Source organism: Sarcophilus harrisii, chromosome 1, assembly GCF_902635505.1.
Source record: "Sarcophilus harrisii chromosome 1, mSarHar1.11, whole genome shotgun sequence".
In the NCBI taxonomy this organism is placed as follows: Eukaryota; Metazoa; Chordata; class Mammalia; order Dasyuromorphia; family Dasyuridae; genus Sarcophilus; species Sarcophilus harrisii.
The window spans coordinates 431586986-431606490 of record NC_045426.1 but is presented as its reverse complement, the minus strand read 5'-3'; the positions used below and the strand labels follow the sequence as shown (position 1 = coordinate 431606490).

Below are 19505 nucleotides of genomic sequence, written 5' to 3'. Positions count from 1 at the left end.
TGTAAGAGAAAATTTATCTGTTTATATTATTCATTTCTATTTATTTAGCTCATAATTCATAGAAGTAAAAGTGAAAACATTATGTTAATAAAATAGAAACCTAAACAACATTTTAAAAAACATTTTACAGTGTATCAGTATTAACAAGAGCAAGATAATTGAGCCTTCATTTGCATAGGAGCATGTCAGACTATTCTGGGCATATTGGGAACTGTATCTGAAAGGACTTTTACATAATTAGCCTAGGCAGTGGGTTTAATAATTACCTCAGAGTTTATACCATGAAGTCTGAACTATAAAGCATTAAATGATTAGTTCAACCAGAAATAGATTTTCAGGTATCCATTTTACTCATTCACTAATGACTTTGGCAGTATTTAATTGTTTGGCAAGTACAGGAGAGGAAATTAATGCTATGGCTTGCATAATTCATCATTTTCAGCATACAGAAGTTTTTTAAACATGATTAAATTCCTCCGAGAAGAAAAACCACATAAAGAGAAAATAAATTAACATGATAACTTGCCAACACTGAATACTGATAAGACTTTTTTGATGGATCAATGTAAGGTATTCTTGCTTATTTTCATATCACTAAAAAATAGAGTAATAATCATCTCAGTCTTTATTGAATTCAATCAAATTGTGTAGTCATAAAATAGGTTTTGCAGAAATGCTGACTGCATAGAGGCATTTTAAAAAGAATAATAAATGAGTTATAGGTATAGGCTATAGTATGGTAAAAACAAAACAAAAACACAAATCACCCTGCAAGAATCCTCTTTCATATAATTTACATCTAATAAATAGTTTTCAGTTCATAGGCCTCCAGAGACAACCTAGTCCAATATTTACCTGAAGATGAATTTGCTCCTCAGAGCAACAAGTATTTATGCAGCCTTTGCCTGAAGCCAACCCACTATCACTGAAAAAATCCATCCATTGTAAGCAAGTTTTTCTTTCTAGTCAACCAGAATTTGCTTCTTGGTACCTGCCTACATAGTTCTTTCTGTTGCTTTGAAGCATTAGGGGTACAGAGGGCATAGAGTGTTGATTGTTGTCCTTTCTTGAAGAGAACCAAAATGATATCATTATGTTAGAGTCCAGTTACAGTGTGTCTAGCTTGAAAGACCCAAGTTAACTTTTCCTTTAGACATCAGCTATATGGGCTTTGTCAAGTCATATACTTTCTTTTATTTGCCTTTGTAAAATGGGAATTAGAATAGCACTTACCTCATGAGTTGTGAGAATACAGTGAGATTACCTTTAAAGTGCTTTAAAACCTTAAAATACTATTTAAGTGATAGGTATGTTTATTCATGGAGTTCCTAAATCTGTTCCTTCGTTGAGCTGTCTATCTGTAATTAATTGAAAAGACAACAGTCTAAAAGAACATCTAGGAGATAAAGTCAATAGAATGCCAGGCCTAGAGTCAGGAAGATTTATCTTCCTGAGTTCAAATGTGGCCTGAGAAACTTATTAGCTGTGTGACCCTGGGTAAGTCACTTAATTATTTGCCTCAACTCCCTCATCTGTAAAATGAACTGAAGAAGGAAATGGCAAACCACTCCAGTACCCCTGCCAAGAAAACCCCAAATTGGGTCACATATAATTAGACAGACTTGAAAAAATATAACTGAACAACAATTAAAATAATCTGAAAGCAAAAAATAAAAAATATGGCTACACAGAAAATTAAAGATGATTCAATTCATCAAATACTTGGGATAATATTAAATAAGACAATATTTGTAAAGTTCTTTGCAAACATTAAAGCACTATATAAATGCTGGGTGTTGTTATTATATCACGATGTCATTCTTAATATGTAATTTCACTATTAAAGATGTAAATGCAAAAAAAAAACACTTCCAGAAAGAATTTTTCAGAGATATTTAGCAAATTATTTCATCATGAACTTTAGGTATTCAAGTAGGAAGTTGGACTGGTTTATCTCTAAGTGCTTTCTAGCTCTCAATCCTATAAATCTGTGATTTTATATTAATCTATCCATCAGCAATAGAGGTAAAGAAGTCTAACAGCAAAAGATTAAATAAAGTCTTGATTTGGCTAATGCTAGGTAATGCTGTCATATAACAAAGATGGTAGTTAAAATAGTTCTAATCTAGAATGTTTTCATTGCCAAAAATAAATACTACAATGATGGACCATGCTTTGGATATTTAAAAAATAAAAATAGCAAAAGAATTTCTAGAAGATACAGTATTTAACAAATATCAAAGATTAGATCATTAATATGTAGCTGCTTTTCCGGTGTGTTTGTGTTGGTCATATCAAAGTGTGTTTTGTCATCTAAATTCATCATCTAAAAACTACAAATCTTACTGATTATCTCTGTTATCTGTCCCGAAGTCTCTATTCTCATGCTGCCATATTGGTAAGACCATCTGGTTGTTGGGCTCCATGGGGTATTACAGTAACCTTTGAATTGTTTCCCCACCTACAGTTTATCTCTTTATTCTATCCTGCATACCACTACCAGATTTATGTGCCTAAAACAATTATAGCGTATCAATGTACTACTGATAAACTTTTTTGTTGTTGTTCAGAGTTGTAATTTTATCAGTGCTGGAATCTACTTCCTAGTAAAGAAACTCCCACTATGCAGATATACAACCATTCTGCCATATATACTCTTAAAGAATTCCTTACACCATTTAGAAGTTATATGACTTCTCTAAGACCACAAAGCCACTGTCAAAGGCAGGAATTAAAACCAGATCGTTCTGAGTCCAAGAGCAGCACCTCTTCCATCCCTCCACATTGCCTCTCTGCTGACCAATTGTTAAGAATCCCTCTTTGTCTGCATTTTTCCAGTCTCCTTGATTTGACATTTAAAATACTCTGCCTTGTGCCCTAACAACTTTGCACCTTTCCTCTTCCCCTACCATTACAACCTTTGTTTCATCCAGGTGGGTCTCCAAGTTGATCTTTAAGTATCAACTTAAGTATAAAGTTGATACTTTAAGTATTAAGTAAATACTTACTTAAGTAAGTAAGAACCTACCCTGGCTCCTAGCATTATAAAAATCCCAGTCTTGGACTTCGAAGAGAATGTTAAAGCCATCTAATCCAAATAGTAACTAAAGCATGAGTACCATACACAACATCCCCCAACACTTAATCAATCAGGCTCATCCATCCAGTACATATTCTTCCATCATTGACTCTTGGTTAAACCTGGGCAGAGGGTGCACTTGATGTTTTGGGCAATTCTTCTTGCTACTTTCCCTAGTGAGCTGAAATATTCCTTCTAATAAGCATAAGACAGGCATATTGCATAATGGCCAGAAATCCAGAGTCACAATTACAAAATTATACATGCAAGTCCAACAACTGACATATTCTGAGTGTCATCCTGGTCAAGTCACTTAATCTCTCACTGTTTTCCAAAGCAATTGCCAATCTGTAGGGGAAGTATTCTTACTCCTTAAAATAACAACAATATCAACAATAATAGCTAGCAATTATGTAATACTTAATTAAATTAGTATATACATATATATTGCTAATTCTATAACTTCATACTTATTCTCATTTTTATACCCTTCTTTTAGTATTATACATAGAAATATCACCAGACTGCTGAGCTCCCACTTGACCACTGACTAGTACAGTTAGGTTCAAATTAGTTCAAATAATGAACCCAATAAGTGGTCACAGGTATTTGAATTTGCAGTTTTTTATATTCTAATTATGTCAAATATTGTAATTGGTTCCAGCCCAATGGATATATGCAGGACAAATTGAAATAATGCCACTACTTCACATGATTCATTATTCATACTAATTGGAACCTAGCTATACCTTCCCCTTCAAAATTACCTTGTATCTGCCTATAAAGAGACAAAATTAACTCCCCAGAACAGACTATAGACTCCTTAAGGAAAAAGACTAGTTCATTTTGTCTTTTTTACATCCAACATAGCACCTGGCATGTTGTAGATACTTCATTAATGATAATAGATAACATTTATATAATGCTTACAAACTGTTAGGCATTGTGTTAAGTGCTTTACAATTATTAACTTAGTCCTCATAACAATCTTATCAATCAATCAACATTTATTAAGAGTCTACTGTGTGACAGACACTGTATTAAATATAGGGTATAGATAAAGGGGTAAATATACTGCCCTTCCCCTCAAAGAGTTCAAAGTAGAAAGAAGAGACAACATGCAAACAGATATATTAACTGGATTTAAAGGAAGTTCAAGAGGTCCATAGTTTGAGATGAAGAAAGAGAGCATTCTAGGTATGGGGTACAGCCATAAAAAGTCCCCCAAACTAAGAGATAGTCTTGTTAAAGAACATCCAGGAGGCCAGTGTTAGTGAACTGAAAAATATGTCAAATATAAGAAAAATGGAAAAGCAGGAAGGGCTAATTTATCCCCGTTTTGCAGAAGAGAAAACTGAAGCAAACAGAGATTAAGTAATTTGCCCAGAGTCACATTGCTAGCAATCATCATCATCATCAAATAATATTTACACAGTGCTTATGTGTCAGACACTGTGCTAAGCATATTACAATCATTATCTCATTTGATCCTCAAAGCAATCCTGAAATTTGAGTGTTATTATTATCCCCATTTAACAGATGAAGAAATTGAGAGCCCAGAGTTACACAGGTAGGGTCTAAGTCCATATTTGAACATTGATCCTCCTGACTGCAGTCCTGAAGCTCTTTCCACTCTGCCTCCTAGCAGATCTTTGCTTTTTCCTTAATCATCTGATTTTTAAATTATGGAATTACCCATGGTCACCTTCTCTTTTTTCTTCTTTATAAATATCATTTATAGTTTTATGTTCAAAATTCCATTCTTAAAAAATTCTTGGTCCCCTTTAAGTCAGTTACCCTCTTTAAACTCCTTGGTCATGGAAAGCTTCCTAATTTTTCTCTGAACTCTTAGAAAATTGTTTCCCTAAAGTCTAAAGAACAAGTCTCATTGATGATCCTTATTTCCTTCCTTATCAGCATAAGGAATTTATAGATTATTGTAAAATGTAAAAATATTTTACTACAGTTTTATCTTTTGATACCCATGGATCCCATTATTTTCATTTTGATAACCAAATCCTACTTAATGATCTGAATTAAGCCCACAATATTTAGTCAGTAACAAGCTTTTAGTAAGTCTTTAATAAATAAGAATAATCTCCTTCATCTCCAATCATGGATCTCTGGTTTCCTATAAATCCAACTAATATTTAGTAAGCACGTTTACTGCACGCTATAAAATAAATATTAATCATGATTTGACATTTTACTGCAATTTCTAAGCTGTAGCTTTACCAGCATTTTGAAAATATTATTCTAAACTCAAGTCAAATCCTTTCTGGAAGCAATTTAAACACTATTTTGAATGGTTTATGTAAAAGGGAGGAATGGGACGGATGGAGCTAGTGAAAAAGTAAAAAGTATTAGATTATCTGCACAATTGTCCCAATCCCTGATAATTTTTACTGAGGTAGATTTGACGCTATGTGTGAGAAGGAAATGAAGATAAATTCTTTACACAACATAATCTAAAGAAGCAAATACTTTTGATAAACAGACATATTCAATATAGTCTTGTATGCCAATTTCCTTTTCAGATTAGATTTCTTTTCTCAGCATAAAGCAGAAACATCATTTTGCTGGCTAGAACATAATGTAATCTGCTTATATTGTCAAAAAAATTATCAGAAAAAAACCACCAACTTCTTCAGAGAGAGAACTAAGAAATTGTATCTACTTTGTTTCTTTCTCTCTTTTAAAACAATTTTAAATATTTTAGAGGAAATAGTCAAAATAATATGTATAATCTTAAATTTATTCTCTTTTTCCTTTGACTCCTAAACAAAGATCCACATCAAAAGAAAGCTAAAACAAATTTCAAGAATTGTGTTAGTTTTCTCAATCACCACTTTGAAATGTTTCAAGTGGAAAAACTTAAATCTAAAACTACCCTACCAGTTAGAGGAGTTTAATCAGCATTCTTTATAAAGTAGTCTTTGTGGAAATGAAATTCATAAGCTTCTAATTGTTGAATATATTTATAATTTGTATCATAATAGATTTTATTCCATATTAGCAGTCAATGTTTTTATTCACCAAGCACTAACTTTTTGAATCTCTAATGTATTGATCATATAACATAGCATTATGATCATGTTTGTTGGTATCTTACTCCCAATAATAGTAATATAATAGTAATTTAATGTTATAATAATTTATAACTGATATTTATGTAGTACTTTAGGTTTGGTAAAACACTTGACATGTTATTTTGTTTGAGCTTTACAACAATCTTATAAGGTATGTATTAAAGTATTATTTCTCCATTTACAGTAAGGCCCAATGAGGTTAAATTACTTTCCTATGATTACCAAGTTAATAAATTGGGTTTATTTTTTGTTTTTTGTTCCCTGAGGCAATTGGGATTAAATGACTTGCCCAGGGTCACCAAGTTAATAAGTTTAATGACAAGATTCTAACACAGATCTTCCTCCTGCCCCCCATGAACTCTTTGAAGCAGATTAAATCCTATCCAAATTTTCCATCTTCCTTACAATCTATTCTAGTTTTCTGGACACAGGCACTTACTGATTGTTTACTATTATTTTTAAAACACCCTTTTTATCTATATCTTTCTTTTTTCTCTTAAAATTTTCTTCTGTCAATCTTATTTTCCTTAACTGTACTTACATATATTATGAGCTGCTGTTCATATTTGAACATAGTTAACCATGGCAATTGCTCTGGGCATAAAATGACTAACCCATTGCTAAGAGTTTGTTTAATGTTCTAAAATAATTCAATAACTATGACAGAGGAATTTAGTATTGGTTTCAGTAAATAGCACAGTAATTATGCTTAGGACATCATGAATTCTTAGCGTTTTTCAGAGAGGAAAGTGAATGATAAAAGAACAAGTTGGAGGGAAAACTTTCTTCTAAATACTGCTCAAAAATAAATTAAATGTATATTCACAGCTAGCTTTCAGACCATAATATATGTTGAGTAAATTTAAAATTCAAGCCTTCTTGATCTTAATCTCTTGCCCAGCTCTTGAAACCAAATGCTAGAAAGACTATAATAACTCATCTATATAAGAAATAGATTTTGTATGGGTGCCACAATTGCAAAATAATAGTCAAACACTAACTACAAATCACTAATATTACATATCACTCAACCAATATTTACTCAGTGTCTATCATATACAAAAAACTGGACCAATTGTTCTGAGGGGTCCAAAAATCTACATAAGCCCTCTCTTTTCCTAGATAAGTTCTTGGAATCCCAATGAATTAAGGCAACCCATAAATAATTTTTTTTTTTTTTTGCTTCAGAGAGCTGACTGCATTTCTCTTCAAAACCCTCCTTTTTTCAAGATAATTTCAATTCTTCTAATTATATCATTTATTCCTTTTTTTGAACAAATTTATTGACCAACAATAACAGCTAAATTGTGTGATCACTGGTCTTTTAAACATTCCTTTAGCAATTTTTATCATTTCTTTTAATAAAAATAAAAAGTATAACCAGGATTTAAAGAGATTGAATTTGAGTTGTTGCTTATCATCCAATTCTTTTAAGTCATTTCTAACTCTTTGTGACCTCATTTGGGTTTTTTTTGTCAAAGATAAAGGGGTGGTTTGCCATTTTCTTTTCCAGCTCATTTTACAGATGAGGAGCTGAGGCAAATGGAGTTAAGTGCTTTCCCCTGGCTTATATAATTATTATCTGAGCCCAGATTTGAACTAATGGAACATGTCTTTCTGACTCCAGGCCTAGAATTTTATCTAAACTTAAGAGTAGGAAATAGTGAATTCATGATGAGCTATTTACTAGCGGTGTCTGGGCAAGTCAGTTAATCCCATTTGCCTCAGTTTGTTATCCATAAAATTACCTGGAGAGGGAAATGACAAACCACTCCATTATCTTTGCCAAGACAATCCAAAATGGGATCACAAAGAATTGGATACAACTAAAATGATCCAATGATAACAAAATCAGGTGAACAATACAAAAAATGAATTCTGAACCCTTGAATACTCAAGGGGTAAATTTCCTATTTATGATAGAGTCTCTACTCTCAAAGGGCTTACAACCTAGTTGGGGAGGAGACATATGTTAAGAAAAGGTAAGGAACACTATCAGCTAATAAACAGAATGTAAAATATTTGTCTGTGATAATATTAGCAGAGGACACGAATTGACCAAATTGCCAAGCTATTACTTGGACAAAATTCAAAGAATAAGCCTTTTTGTTCAGGAGCCCCTTACTCAATCTCATTCACATCCCACATTCTGTTTCTGACACTTATTAGGAACATGACCAGAAATGTAATCTTAGACTATATTATGAGGCATAACTTCCAAGAATAACATGTGCATTTCCCTGGTCAGATAACATCTGGAGTACTGTGCCCCAATGTAGACACCACAATTTAGGAAGGATTGGTTAGTTGGTTGATGTCCTTCATTACTGAAGAGAATTGAAATGATTCTGTTAGAGTCAAATTACAGTGTTTTTGACTGTTAATCAAATCTACACAAGCCCAGAATGCTCTGCCACAGGTCAGACACAAAATAGTCCCTATGAACATTTGGGGTAGCTTCTCTAACTTTGCTCATCTCAAGTTTCTTCTAAGCTAATTCACTTCTGCTTTGCTCACAGAGCACAGCACCTTCCCTGATGAGGGTACAGTCCTGTGCCAGTGTCTCTCATATATACAATCAGGTCTAAAGCTCTTAAGAGAGATCTTGAGAGTGTCCTTACATCGATTTTTCTGACCACCTTGTGAGCTCTTGCCATGTGTGAATTTTCCATAAGGTAACTGTGCCCAGATGTAGACATCACAGTTTGGGAAAGATAATTGTAAACTGAAAAACCACTAGGATAATGAAAGTCTTCAAATTAACAACCATCAAAGGACTGGATTAAGGAACTGGAGTGTTTACATGAAATCTTGAGGAGGTCTCTTAATTCTCTTACTGTACTTCAAGGCTATCCTTTGGTGCAGGGACAGACTTTTCTTTGTGTCCCAAGTGTAAGAAGTAGGCACAGAGGGTAGAAGTTGCAAAAAGTTAAGCTTGCTTAAGAAGAAAGTTTCTACCATTTAGAATGGAATGGACTGGCTTGGGACAAAAAGGGTTCCCCTCTATCTAGAGTTGTCAAGCAAAATCTGGATGACCACTTGTCTGGTTTATAACAATGGGGGTTCTCTTCTGGTATTGTTGGACTAGATGGTCAAAGTGGTCCCTTTTCACTTTGAAATTCTATAATTCTGTGAGTATGGACAAGTCATTCTTCAATTTGAGCTTCAGTTTTCTCCTGCAAACAATGAGAATAAAAACACTTGCTTACTGTACAGTGTGGTTGTAAGGAATTAACATCATAAAAAGTTATTATTAATACTTCTGAGAATAGATTGGATCAGGCTCAACGGTAACAAAATAACATGGGGTCAATGACAGAAGACAATAGCAGGCTTTTAGATTTCAAGTTGTTTTAGGAACCACATCAAGATTTTTAAAGTGTAAATGAACATAAGAGAGGCAATCACATTCCTATTGCAAAAAAAAAAAAAAAAAAAGATTTTGCAGTTTTGGAAAGGACTCCATTTGTTTTCATCAGCTATACCATTTTGACCTGTCATTTTCTCCTGCATTGAAATTTAAAGCAATAGGACAAAACGTTTGGCATTTTATTTGATAGCTTTAAGTAAAACTACATGACATGCTCCTAGAAAAAGAAATGTGAATCATTCTTCAAAGGAGAATCAATTTGCAGTTGTGGAAGAAAATGTTTTTTATCAATTTATCAGCAACTCAAAAATGATACTTCCATATTTCCCAAATAATTGACATGAAGCATAATTCTTTATCTTAAAACTATTCTCTTGCTTGTTGTTTGGCATTTTAAAAGTATTTATTCCCCAAAATACCTAAGTTTTGTGATTTTTATTTCACAACTGACTTGGCAACCTATGAAAATACAAATAAATAACTGCTTTTATAATTGAGAATTTTTAAGGGAAAAAACCTCACCCAATCTATAATGTTAATAAGATTTAAGCATAAAAGATTTTTCTAGGTTTAAAATCTCTTAAAAATGACTTTATAATTGAACTATGACTATAGCTCATGCAGAAATAGAATTGTAATATATTTTGATTAAATATTAAATGTTTCCTGAGGGCTGAAGAGAATCAAACTAAATGTTCCATTTGGCCCAGTAATCCTCAGGGAATGCCCAATGTGAGATCATTATGAGTGAGGAAGAAGGAAGTAGATGTAGAAAATCATGTTCATTGGAAATTTGGAACTAAATTGAATATGCAGGTATTATAGAAATGAAGAACTATTTCACTTTATCATTCTCTGCTCATTTATATAATACAGACATATACATATATAGAAATATCTTCCACTGTATAATTGAAATGTATAGGTAACCCAAAATCTGATCTTCATTAGACTATAATTATTTTGTTAGCCGAGATTGTTTAATTCCAGTTCTTGGCACACAGTCTGTTTGTTGAGATAAATTGTTCACAATACCAAATCCATCTAAGTATAATATTGAGCCCCACACCTTTCTATCTTTTCCATATGAATGGAATCAGAGACTTTATCAAGTCTTTTACTAAAGATGAGTAAACTATAGCATTTATCTGACCTACTAGGCTAGTAACACTGTTAACATAGGAAATTAGGGTAGTCTGACATTATTTATTCTTGCTAAAGCCTTGCCAGCCCTTTGTGATAAAGCCCTTTTCTTTTTTTTTTTTTAAATATCCATTAACCATCCAACCTGATTGGACTCTAGTTTTCATGTTCTGTTTTCTTCCTTTTTGTTTTTTCTTAATTGAGACATTTGCTATTTTCCAATATTGTATTGCTTTTCCAATTCTCCAGTCTTTCAGAGATTACTGAAAATGACTCAACAATTAGTTCTTTCAGTACCCTAGTTATAGTTTATCTGAGCCATCAGAACCAAATGAACTGAACTCATCAAAAGCAACTAGGTCTCTCTTTAAGTATTTGAATATAAACTACCTGCTATCCATTGTATGCTATTGATTACAGTTCAATGATCATTTTTCTTGGCAGAGGACATGAAAGCAAAGAGTTGAACAACTTTGCCTTCTCTTGGGATCAATTATAATCACTTCATCTATATTCAACAGTGGTCTTCCTCCTATCTTTTCATTTTTTAAATAATATATACCCCATCCCAAAATATTATAGGATCCAGTAATAGTGCCCTCCTTTCTGTTTCTCCAATAAGTTAATTTATATTCTGAGCCTAGACAACTTTACTGGCTGTTCCCCAAACATGGAATTCACTCCTTCACTTCTATCTTCTGCCCTCTTTGATTTTAGTCAAGTCACAGTAAAATCCCACCTTCTACAGGAACCCTCTTTTGATCCTCACTAAATTATAGTGCCTTCTGTCTTATGATGGTCCTTAATTTGTTCTATATATATTGTATTTATGTACAGTTGTTTGCTTATTGCTTTTCCTACTAGAATCTGAGCTCCTTGAGAATATGGAGCAAATATGTTTACCTTTCTTTACATATCTAGTGATTAACAATGCTTAACAAGTAGTAGGCATTTAATGTTTGTTGACTGCCTATTCTTTCTTTGAATCTTTATTTTCCCTAAATACACTTTTTAAATATACTTTATTGTCATTAAAGGACAACAAATGGATAAATGGGGAGGAAAAAAAAGAAAATGAATAAATGAGGAGATTTTTGCCTGGAAGAGAGGGAAAGGATAAGGCAGATAACAGTTATTAAAAGAATAATTTTATGAAGGAGTTAAAAAAAAACAACTTTGGATTTGGAGGCATAATATCAGGCTTCATGTCAAAATTCCCATACTTAATAGCCGTCTGACAATGGAAAAATCCATTTATCTCTCTGATTCTCAATTTGCTTGAGATTAATAGGTGATAGTTATATTTACAGTAACAACTTCAAGGTGCTGTTTATAAAATATCAATAGAATAATTTAGATTAAAAATATCAAGGGGCTAGGGTTTCATCGTGGGAACTCTTTCAAGCTACACATCTGATCTATAACAACATCTGAAATATTTTTCTGATAGTAAATAAAGGTTAGATGATATTCCCACACAGCTAACTTCAAATTCAGACTGGACTATCTTTTACCACTTTTGGTACCCCTAAAGCACAATATAGTACTTTGTACATGGTAGATGCTTAATAAATGTGTTTTGGTTGTTTGTTCTATCCACTAAACCATGCAGCCTTAAATCACATTAGGCCTATGAGTCATCATTTTAGTCATCATAAAGGTTATCATTTTCATGGTAGTAGTTGTTGCTTCTATTTTTGTTGTTATTATTCCTTTAACATTCAAACATGAATAATGTTTTATTTAAGACATGGGTGTGCTCTCAGAATGCAACATCAAGACATTTTCTGTTGTAGTAAAGAATTGTTTAATTTTTCAACCATAAGAACTAATCAACAGAGTTTTCTTTCCACTGCAAAAGAAATATATTTTTCTAAATTTCCTTCCACTATGACAAATTATAATCATTTTCATGAATTCAAAACCAAAAACTGTTATCCTTATAGAGGAGCCAAAATTTCCAATGCAATGAAATTAATATTGTGAGGTAAAAGAGGAGCAATAATTATGAATGTAGATAATCTGAAAGCATCCAGAGTCTCCAAATATATACCTCCCACTCCCAGTTAAATCCAACTATGTTTATCACAAAATATGATGGGACCTCTTTAGTCAGAGACAGGCTACCCTTGGCTTCATTCCTGTGTTTTTATATAAGAGAAGAATTCTCTTGGGGACAATCCTGTGAATAGATAAGGTTGATGACTACTTTGCAGGTGGGATTTGAGAATCTAATATTTGTAAAACACAGAACTTGTTCCTTGAGTGGTAAGAAGGCAGAGGGGTGATTTATTATTTATTTTAATATTCTTTTATTTTTAAATTTTGAGTTTTTGATTCTCTCCCTCCCTTCCATACCATCCCCAATCACTGAACAAAACAAATAATATAATATCAATTATATCTATGAAATCTTGCAAAACATATTTCCATATTAGCCATATTTCAAAAAAATGTGATGAGAAATTAAATGAAAAATAAAACTTCATTTTGCACTCAGTGTATTAGTTCTCTTTCTGCAAGTGGATAGCAGTTTTTCATTATGAGTCCTTTGGAATTGTCTTAGATTATTGTATTGATCAGTGTAGTCAGATTTTTCACAGTTGATCATCATTACAACATTCCTGTTAGTTTACACAATGATCTTCAAGTTCTTCTTTGCATCAGTTCATATAGGTCTTTCCAAGTTTTTATGAAATTATCCCTCCCATTATTTCCTATAGTACAATAATACTCTATCATGATTGTATGTCACAACTTGTTCAGTCATTATCCAACTGATAAGAAATTCTGTGCTTTACAATCCTTTGATTGTAAAGCTGCTACAAATATTTTTAAACATATATGTCCTTTTTCTTTTTCATTAATCTCTTTGGTTTACAAATCTAGTAATAGTATTGCTGGTCAAAGGATATGTACAGTTTTATATCCTTTTGGCCATAGTTCCAAATTGTTCTCCAAAATGGTTGGAACAGTTCACAACAATTTATTAGTATACCTATTTTCCCCTCATTCCCTCAATATTTTTCATTTATATTAGGTGTGAGGTGGTGCCTCAGAGTTATTTTAATTTCCCTAATTGATAGTGATCTAAAGCATTTATTATATGACTATAGATAACTTTGATTTCTTCTTCTAAAAAAATGTCTATTTATGTCCCTTGATTATTTACAAATTAGAGAATGGTTCTTATTTTGATAAATTTGACTCAATTCTGTACTTGATATATATTTGAAAAATGAGGTCTTTATTAAAATAAACTTTCTGTAAAAATCTTTATGTTACTTCTTTGTCTTTTGGTACCTATTAATAAAATGTAGTTTTCTGGATTATCTTTTTAAATTAGGTCTATATATATATATTTTTTGCTTTGTCCAGTATAATGATTGCTCCCTGTGCTCTTTTTTTATTTCAAGTGAATCATATTAGATTCTATTCCAACCCTTATTTTAACTCTTTGAGTGTCTTTTTGTTTCTAATGTGTCTCTTGTAAACAACATATTGTTGGATTCTGTTTGCTAATCTATCATGCTAATCTGCTTCTCTTTTAAAGTGAGCTCATTCCATTCACATTCACAGTTATGATTACTGTGTATTTTCCTCTATCCCATATACTTCTGTTTCTTCCTCTCTTTCTCTTTTTAGCCTATCCTTTCTCAAAATTTAATTTTGCTTCTAACCACTGCCTCTCTTAATTCACCTTCACTTTTATCATTTCTCTTTTTTTTATTATCCTCTACCCCTCTTATTTCCCTAATCAAATTAGTTTTTGACTGTTACTCCAATACATTTGAATTATTTCTTTTTGTGTGATTGCTATACAATTTTTGTGTGATGGCTATACAATTCCTGGGAGTTTTCATTTCAGCATCTCTTTCAGGAGGTGATTAGTAGGGTGTTTTTTTATTTCTATTTTATCTTCTGGACATAAGATACTGGGGTAATTTTTTCTTGAAATTCCTTGAAATATGATGTCTGAACTCTTCCTTTGATCAGGGCTTTCAAGTAGTCCAATAATTCTTAAATTATCTCTCTTCAACCTATTTTTTCAGGTCAGTTGTTTTTCTGATGAGATAGTTTACATCTTATTCTATTTTTCCCCATTTCTTTGACTTTTATAAATTGTTTCTTGATGTCTCACGGGATCATTAACTTTTACTTGTCCAATTATAGTTTTCAAGGAATTACTTTCTTCAAGTATTTTTTGTACTACTTTTTCCTTGGGCCAACTCTGCTTTTTAAGGCATCCTTTTCTTCAGTGAATTATAATGCCTTTTTTACTATGAGGCCAGTTCTATTTTTAAGGTATTCCTCTCTTTATTTATTTATTTATTTTTTGCATTCTGTCTTTTGTTTGTTTGTTTGTTTTTTATTTTTGCTGAGGCAATTGGGGTTAAGTGACTTGCCCAGGGTCACACAGCTAGGAAGTGTTAAGTGTCTGAAGGCAGATTTGAACTGGGGTTCTCCTGACTTCAGGGCTGGTGTTCTATCCACTGTAACACCTGAGGTGTTATTTTCTTTAGTGTTTTGTGTGTGTGTTTTACCTAGCTAATTTTTAAATTAATTTCTTCTATGACTCTCATCTCTTTCTGTAACTCTTCTAGGAATTCTGTTGGATTTGGGTCCAATTAGCATTTGCCTTTGAGGTTTGGATTATAACTGTTTTCACATCCTTACCTTATTCTGAGTTTGTATCTTGGTCTTCCCTTCCACCATAATAGCTTTTTATGGTCAAGGTCTTTTGTTGTTGTTGTTTTTGTTGACTCATTTTTTCAGTCTATTTTTTGACTTTGAACTTTATGTTAAAGTTGAGCTCTGATCAATTAAGAGTGGAGAGGAACTATCCCCAGTTTAGGCTCATTCATGCTGCTCTTGTTAGAGCTAGTTCTGGAAGTCTGCAAGTTTTCTGTCCTTCTAATGTGATATGATTCTGGAACACATATAATTGTTGCTTTCCTGGCCTATATTCTGGTCTTTACCCAAAGAGGGTCCCTAATGCCTTGCAGTCATAAGGACTAGCATTCTTGTATGACTTAGAACTGAAACCAGGGCTTCTGATTCCTTTTGACCAATCAAACTGATGCTCCCTCCTTGGAAGTATGACCCATATTTTTGTATGGCAATAGACTTGCCAGTCAGTGTCAGCTGTTCCTAAATCCAATCCTAAATCCACTGTAATCTCTTTCTGACTAATTGTCTGGCACCCTTACTGTCTCTGGGCTGACAGCTCCCAAAACTGCTATTGTTGCTGCCTCCACTATTGCTGCCCCTATGTGTACTCTGAAGAGGTTTGCACCCTAATGTCAAAGATGTCTCCTGCTAACCTCATAAATTTTCTTAGACTGGTAAAAAATTTCATCCTGATCCTATATGGACTCTTCAGCTGCAAAATTTTATTTGAAGTGTTGTTTTAAAATTATTTGGAGGGGAATATGGAGATAGTTCAGTTCAATTGCTACCTCTAATTTGCCATCTTTGCTTTTACTGATAGAAAGTTCTTCCACCCACTGCAGTAGAGAGATAAGACCCAAAGAGAGAGAACTATGATCTGAATAATAATATAACAAGGGAATTGAAAATTATGAGAGAAAATTTTGTGTGCTATGAAACCCAATGAGATTACTGATCAAAGGAGATTAGAAAGGGACATTTGAGGGATTGTCATTTGAATTATACTTTGAAGAATTGGCAGGAATTCAACAAACTCAAGGAAAAAGTATAATTCAGTTGTAGGGAACCCAATGACCAAACTATGGAGATTGAGAAAAAAATGTGGTTAGGTGACAGAGAGCAATCCACTTTGGCTGGAATACCATTTTTGAGAAAAAAAATTTATAAGGAATATGTATGAAAGATAGATTTATTTTAATCTTTAAAGGATTGTGGATATTAGGGAAAAGGACTTGAACTTTTATTGATAAATAATTAAGTGCCACTGGAAATTTTTGAGTATAGAAGTGATATTGCTAGCTATAGTAATATAAGATATATATATGTAACATATCATATGCTGGGAATAGGATGAAGACTGGATTAGAGGTTTATGGGGGGAAATAAAGAGTAGAAGACTTCTGAGAGTCTACTGAAAAATATAATTGACAGGTCTTCATAATCAGTTGGTTATATAATATAAATTTGTATCCCCAAGAAACTGTTATGGGTCCTCTACTTTTCTTCCTCTATATGTTCTATTCTGGAGATCTCATTGGTTTTCATGAATTTAAGCATCTTCTCTATGCAGGTAACTGAATTCTGAATATATCTAGGAGCTATCCAGCTCTAATCTCTTCCTTCAGTTTTAGTCAGATGTCATTAAACTGCCTCATGGATATCTCCTCCCTGACGTGCTATAGGTATCTGAAACTAAACTTGTCCAAAAAAAAAGAGCTTGTGACTTCCCTAACCTTCTCTCCAATTCATACTTCCTATTTGTTAAATGGCACCTTCCTCCTTCCAGTCATCCAGTTTTGCAACCTAACCCAAATTTCTTCCTTGCTTCTTCCCCATCCCTAAAACCTAATATCCAGGTCCTACCTCTAGTTAATTCTGCCTCCACAGTCCCTGATGGCAATTCTCTTGATCATGTCATGTTCTGCAATTATGAACTTTGAAATTATTCCATCTTTTATTTTTCTATTTTTTCTCCTGCCTTACAAACCTTAGTCCTGTTCTTCATCCACACCAGAGGCCCTAATCCCACTAACCCTTCAGATTTTCTTAGGCCATCACTCCTAAACTGATTACCCTGTCTTGAACATGGATGCCAATTCAATTCTACATTTTCTTAAACTCTCAAGTCCCTTTATCCCCTCAATTTTGCTCTACCAAGATCCAACCTTGTATCACTCCCTCTGTCCACTGCCCTTGTTTCTATTTATATGCTAGAGAAGCTGGAAAAAAAGTCAGAAAACCATCCCGACTGGGTCCACTATAAATGTATGTTACATCATTTCAATTGAGCTATCACAGTGACAAAATAATCCTTTTTCACTATTCATTCACCATAGCAAGTTTTCCAAACCCTTTCATCCCTCTTCATACCTCTCATGGCACCCCATGAGTGTGAACCTTGTGTCATATTTCACTGAAAAAGTGAGTCCATTTACTAAGAGTTGCCTCTTTTCCTCTTCTCACATTACTCAGATGTCTTACCCCACTGGCTCATCCTTCATCTCTGTTTTACTGAAGAGGTGACTCATTTTGCCAAGACACAGCCTTTAATATATACTAGTGACCCCGGGCTTTGCCATTTTCTTCCTTAAATTGCCCTCTCTGTCATTCTCACTATCTCACTAATCTTCCATCTCTCCCTGCTTTCTGTTTTTTTCAGTGCTGCTTACAAACATACCCTTGTCTCCCTTTTGCTTAAACAAAACCCTCACATGAGCCATCTGTTCTATTAGCTATCATCCTATATCTTAGCCCTTTCATATCATCTTATATCTCCTTCCTTTTAGAGACTCCTTTAGAAAGCTATCTACCATGAATGCTTCCAGTTCCCTTTCTCTCTTTTTTCTTAATCCGATGGAGTATGTCTTCTTACTTAAACATTCAGTTGTAACTGCTCACTCCAAAGTTACTAATGACATATAAATTGCTAAATCTAATGGCCTTTTCTAATTCATCATCCTTCCGGACCTCTCTGCTACCTTTGACTGTATTAATGACATTTCTTTATCCTCTCTTTTATGTAAGTTTTCACTAATCTCTCCTAGTTCTTCTACTACCTGTGTGGTCATTGTTTCTTGTTCTCCTCCTGAATTATCGTTCAGGTCTTGTCTACTAATTGTAGTGACTTATAAAGTCCTTTGTGATCTAGACCCTTCCTAGTCTTTGAGTCTTCTTATACTTTATTCTCCCAATCCCCATGGATTCCTTCTATAATGAAATGAAACAGGACTTCTTTCTCTCACAAAACACTCCAGCTTCAGATTCTGGCCATTTTTACTGGCTCTCCCTCAGGCTTGAGCTTCTTTTCCTCTTAATTAATGTTTTTCTTAGTTTCTATGCTTTCTTCATATCCCAGCTAAAATCTCACCTTCTACAAGAAACTTTTCCAAGTCTTTTAATGTTAATGTATTCTCTCTGAGGTTACCTCCTATTTATAGAAGATACTTATTGCTTGTACACTGTTTCCCATGTATGATGTTTTCCACTTCAGACTGTGAACCCTCTGAGAATAGGGAATATTTTTGATTATGTATGACTTAGCATAGTACCAGGCACATGGTAAGTGTTTGATAAATTCTTGATCATGAAATAATAAATGTTTTTTTTTTTCCTTTCTATTCATATGATGTTCACCTTCATTACTTCTTAGCAGGATTATTTAAAAAAACTTTATAAATCATCATTTTAAAAGTTTGATGTTGTATATTGGTTTCAGTATATCACCTAGCACTTGAATAAAAATTTAAAGTTCCTGGTAAGATATAATATTGCAATGTGGCCTTACAAAATAGTGTTAGTAAATGACTTTGTGCCTATCATGATTCAGTCATCCTCTTTAAAGGCACTCTGTGTTATAGATTTACAGTCATTGCTATAATTTTTCAAGACTGAACCTATTATTATACTTTGAGTCATTTTATATCTTATTTTCAAACTTCCCATCCCTTTGTATAACCCATTGTCAACTGATTTTCAGTAGTGTAATCTGAAAGAATTCCATTTTAAATGTCTATTCCAACAAGTCCTGTAAGAAATGAGAGGCTCCTAATATTAGAAGCCAGTAATATTAGGTACTCTGCTGCATACGTTGGCAAGGACATACAGAAAGTGGGGGTTCTTTGAGTGAATCAGAGTGTATTTCATGTTATGTCTC

At 33.2% G+C, this 19505-nt stretch overlaps 1 protein-coding gene across 10 annotated transcripts in view; it reads left to right on the top strand.

Moving 5' to 3' along the window:
- Nucleotides 1-19505, top strand: part of RALYL (RALY RNA binding protein like) — an 803768-nt gene that overhangs the window by 730416 nt on the left and 53847 nt on the right. The window lies entirely within an intron of this gene.